The sequence below is a fragment of the Ascaphus truei genome, chromosome 13, assembly GCF_040206685.1.
Source record: "Ascaphus truei isolate aAscTru1 chromosome 13, aAscTru1.hap1, whole genome shotgun sequence".
Lineage (NCBI taxonomy): Eukaryota > Metazoa > Chordata > Amphibia > Anura > Ascaphidae > Ascaphus > Ascaphus truei.
In genome coordinates, this window is record NC_134495.1 from 11326215 (window position 1) to 11331221 (window position 5007).

The window sequence follows — 5007 nt, forward strand, 5'->3', positions numbered from 1 at the left end:
GTGTGTGTGTGTGTGTGTGTGTGTGTGTGTGTGTGTGTGTGTGTGTGTGTGTGTGTGTGTGTGTGTGTGTGTGTGTGTGTGTGTGCTTCACATGGCCTCAGTGCTTGTGCGGCTCTCAGATGAATAGGATAAAATTGCTGTTATAAAACAGTGGAATTCTACGTGCGGCTGTAATGTTAGAAATACTTTTTGTGCCCACCTCCTCCCGGGCAGACGTGGGGATGTGCCGGGTTTGTTTTTCTGTGCTTCTCTGCCCCCCTCTCTTTGCCCCCCCCTAAACCCCCTCTCTTTTCCCCCCTGCCTCCTCTCTTTGCCCCCTCTGTCCCCTTTCTTTGCCCCCCTCTGCCCCCTTTCTTTGCCCCTTTGCCACCCCTCTTTGCCCCCCGCCCCCTCTCTTTGCACCCCTGCCCCCTCTTTGCCCCCCCTGCCCCCTCTCTTTGCCCCCACTCCCTCTCTTTGTCCCCCTGCCACTCTCTTTGCCCCCCCTGCCCCCTCTCATTGCCCCCCCCTGCCCCCTCTCTTTGCCCCCCCTGCCCCCTCTCTTTGCCCCCCCTGCCCCCTCTCTTTGCCCCCCCTCCTGCCCCCTCTTTGCCCCCCCTCCTGCCCCCTCTTTGCCCCCCTGCCCCCTCTTTGCCCCCCTGCCCCCTCTCTTTGCCCCCCTGCCCCCTCTCTTTGCCCCCGCTGTCCCCTCTCTTTGCCCTCCTCTTTGCCCTCCCTCTTTGCCCCCCACTGCCCCCTTTCTTTGCCCCCCACTGCCCCCTCTCTTTGCCCCCTGCCCCCTCTCTTTGCCCCCTCCCTCTCTCTTTGCCCCCTCCCCCTCTCCTTTCCCCCCCTCCCCCTCTCTTTGCCCCCTGTCCCCTTTGCCCCCTGCCCCCTCTCTTTGCCCCCCCTGCCCCCTCTCTTTGCCCCCCCGCCCCCTCTCTTTGGCCCCACCCTGCCCCCCACCCTGCCCCCTCTCTTTGCCCCCCACCCTGCACCCTCTCTTTGCCCCCCACCCTGCCCCCTCTCTTTGCCCCCACCCCTGCCCCCCCCTCTTTGCCCCCCCTGCCCCCTCCCTCTTTGTCCCACCCTGCCCCCTTTCTTTGCCCCACCCTGCCCCCTTTCTTTGCCCCGGGCTGCATCTCTCTCTGGGGAAGTCTGAACATGCAGCTGTCAGGTGATCCTGAGGCTCGCTCCTTTGTATCACAGCTGCCAATGTCTACCCCCCCCCCCTAACACAGGAGTGTGGGGGCACAGGGTGTCGTCATCAGTATAACATCAGGGCACCCACAAATATACCGACCCCAGTTAGTGAGGGGGCAGCAGGGGGTAAGTTGGCGTGGAAGGGGCAGCAGGGGGTAAGTTGGTGAGGAAGGGGCAGCAGGGGGTAGGTTGGTGAGGAAGGGGCAGCAGGGGGTAGGTTGGTGAGGAAGGGGCAGCAGGGGGTAGGTTGGTGAGGTAGAGACAGCAGGGGGTAGGTTGGTGAGGAGGGGGCAGCAGGGGGTAGGTTGGTGAGGAAGGGGCAGGGACGTATGAAGCTGATCAGATAGGTATTTGCTAGACAATCTGAATCTGCAGTCCAATGCTGACATCTCTGCTTTGTATACAGACTGTCAGCTCTTGGGACCAGCTATGTGCCCTGTGTATAGTGAGTGACGTTGGAGGATGCTTTGCACACAGACTGGCTGAAACCCCCCCACCCCTCACCTGGGACAGGACCCCTGAGTGCTGCTCTCCTGTGAGACCACGCTCACCTCAGAGCCTGCAGCTCTCTGCATTACAGGGGTGCCAGCCACCCTCACCCTTGTTTACACCTTTTGTTTGGGTGGTAATAAAAAAAAAAGATCCAGTCACAGTAGAAATATGTGGGATCTTTAAAGATGGCCGCACAGTTGTACTGCAGAACATCTGTTGTCGAGTGCGAAATTCTTCTTGCAGCAGAGAGCAGCTGTGCGCTGTCATTTAAACAATGCCCTTATGTTCTGGGCTGTGCCAGGGCAGAATTTATTGTACACATTGGCTAGGAATCCTGCCCCCGGGCACCGCATAACTGGCACATTATGTCTGGGCTTCCAATTCATGCAAATATATCTTCCAAAACCTGCCAGCCAATCAGGCCGCCCGACAAGACCTCACTCACATATACAGGCGGTCCTCGGTTACCCACCGGAACCCGTTCTGGAAGCAGCGTTGGATAGTGACGCCGCTGTAATGTGAGTCCCATGTTAATCAGTGGCAGTGAGCGTTGGATAACGCATTCCGACGCCGGAAAACTGCCCATAGGGCGGCATTGTAAAGCGTCGGATACGCCATTCGTTGTGTAAAGTGAACCGTTGGATAGCGAGGACTACCTGTATAACATATACACACTCAAAATCTGACTGTCAGCTCTTCAGGCCAGGATTCATTTGCGGATATCAATCTGTTCACTCTTGTTAAACCAGTGACGGGCAATGTGTTGCTTTGCATGGTGTAGGTTCGTTACTTGCTGGCTTCTGTGGCAATAAAGGGATTGCATTTTCAGCCCTGTTTTGCAACAGTAAGCTGCTAAATATTGAATATGTGCTGAGAGCTCCAGAGCTGATAGAGCTGGGGGAGGGTGTCCAGCTGTTATAATGCAGATATAGGAGTCAGATAAGCCCCTCATCTTTCTGATCTCCTGTCAGCACAGGGGGCTGTTCTCCGGTGGTGACCCAGAATGGAGCTCACGTCCTGGGAGAGAAGTGGTTACTCCATCCGCCCCCAGCCTCAGGGTGGAAAGGAGGGGGAGGTCTGGGGGGGATAACTCCCTCAGCTCAATGTATGCCAGATCCTGACTAATAACAGGCCCCAACTTTGCACACTCAGCAAAACCTCTGCACAAGCCTGGTAATAAGAGGAGGGGGAGGGGAAGGGGGCGCAGATAGCAAACCCAGACCCAGAGGGCAACTCTCACATTACTGCCTTGTACTGCCCAACACTGCTGCTCCTCTTACTGCCCCCACACACTAATGCTCCTCTTACTGCCCCACACACTGCTACCCCTCCTACTGCCCCCACTGCTCCTCCTCTTACTGCCCCCACACTGCTGCTCCTCTTACTGCCCCACACACCTCTTATTGCCCCACACACTGCTACCCATCCTACTGCCCTACACCTCTTATTGCTCCACACACTGCCGCCCCTCTTCATTTCCCACACTCTGCTACCTGTCTTACTGCCCCCACACACTGATGCTCATCCTATTGCTCCACACACTGTTGCCCCCCTTATTACCCCACACACTGCTGCCCCTCTTATTGCCCCACACACTGCTACCCCTCTTATTGCCCCACACACTGCTACCCATCCTACTGCCCCCACACACTGCTGCTCATCCCATTGCTCCACACACTGTTGCCCCCCTTATTACCCCAAACACTGCTGCCCCTCTTATTGCCCCACACACTGTTGCCCCACTTATTGCCCCCACACACTGCAGCTTATGAAGGGGAAAGCTTAGCACATGACATGGTCAGACGCTGCAGCTGTGCTGAGCTGGGAGTGAAACATACAGAACTCTGCTTCTTACATGTGGCTTCAGCCTTCAGATTCTCTGCTGAGGTCACTACACGAGGAGCAGGATAGAGCCTGGGGGTATATAGATGTAAATATATATATGTGTATAATATGTGTGAGTGACAGCGTGGATGAGTAAGGGTCTTTCATGTGGGGGGAGGTCTTCCTTTGAACCTGCAGATGTTCAGGCCACAGCTGGGAGAGGTCTGTGAGATGAGGCGGCTGAGTATGTTGTGACAATGCCAATATAAATACATATATATATTTATTTATACATCTGCAACACTGGGAAGATTCAAAACACAACAGGGGCAAAGAGCCTAGTGTCAAAGCTGGGCACAAAACCACATCAGGCTCGGGGAGGTGCAGCGACCGCGTTCATAGGATCTACCCAGACCAGTCAACACAGACATGCCAACTCCACCTGCTGTCTTCTCTGAGGCTCAATGATTGTTAGCATCAGTGTTTAAAATACTTCGTCGGTGTCTCATTTAATCTCCAGTTTGTTTTTCTTGAATGGCATTTTCTGCCCCTAAATCTCACGGATTTCAGTCTGTGATATTTCCACGAAAAATGGGTGGAAAAAAAGGAGATTCAAACAGGGGTTGGGTGGGTGGGGGGACGGGGACTGTATGTGTGGGCCAACACGGAAAGCACCCCAAAAATAGAGTGACGTTGTGTTCCCCAAACAGAGAAGAGCCATACTCGCATAAAGTATTCATTTATTTCAGGAGCGATTTATTTATTTATAAAATGTTTTCCCAGGAAGTAATACAGTGAGACTTACCTCTCGTTTTCAAGTATGTCCTGGGCACAGAGTTAAGACAAATAATACATGGTTACAAACACAGTTACATAAGTGAACAGGGTTATACATTATATATTAGACATTGCATGCACAGTTAGAGATAATATATATTATAGGCGTATGAAACAGTTACAGACCAGATTAAAATGTGAGACAGCCTTAGATTTGAAAGAACTTAAACTGATGGTGGATGTGAGAGTGTGATGTGACGTTTCACCTGATGCAAGGAACATGTAGGACCCGAGACGTCCCGTCTCCATCATTCCAGAAAGAAATGAATACGTTATGCAAGTCTCTGTAGTGTGGAATTAATACGATGATCTCAGCATTTCCAGCCAACGGGTGAAGCTTTTCGAAAAGTTTTCTGGCTTTTAATTTTTTTTCTACCCTCTGTACAAATGAAGCATATAGAGTGTAAGCTCTCCGGGGCAGGGACTTCCTATCCTATTGTCTGATCTTATTTGTTGCACTTATTGTACTATAATTCCCTTTACTGTAGTGTCTCATAATGCACTAAGTGCAGCTGAAGGTGCTAAATAAATACATATATACTGTATTGTACATACACAGGGGGAAAGTCAGACCTCTGAGCACCGGCGCCCTCTGGTGGCAGATACATAAAGCTGCGCTCACTCCCCTCTCAGAGGTATCTGTCCCGGGACGTAGTGTCAAAAAACTATCAT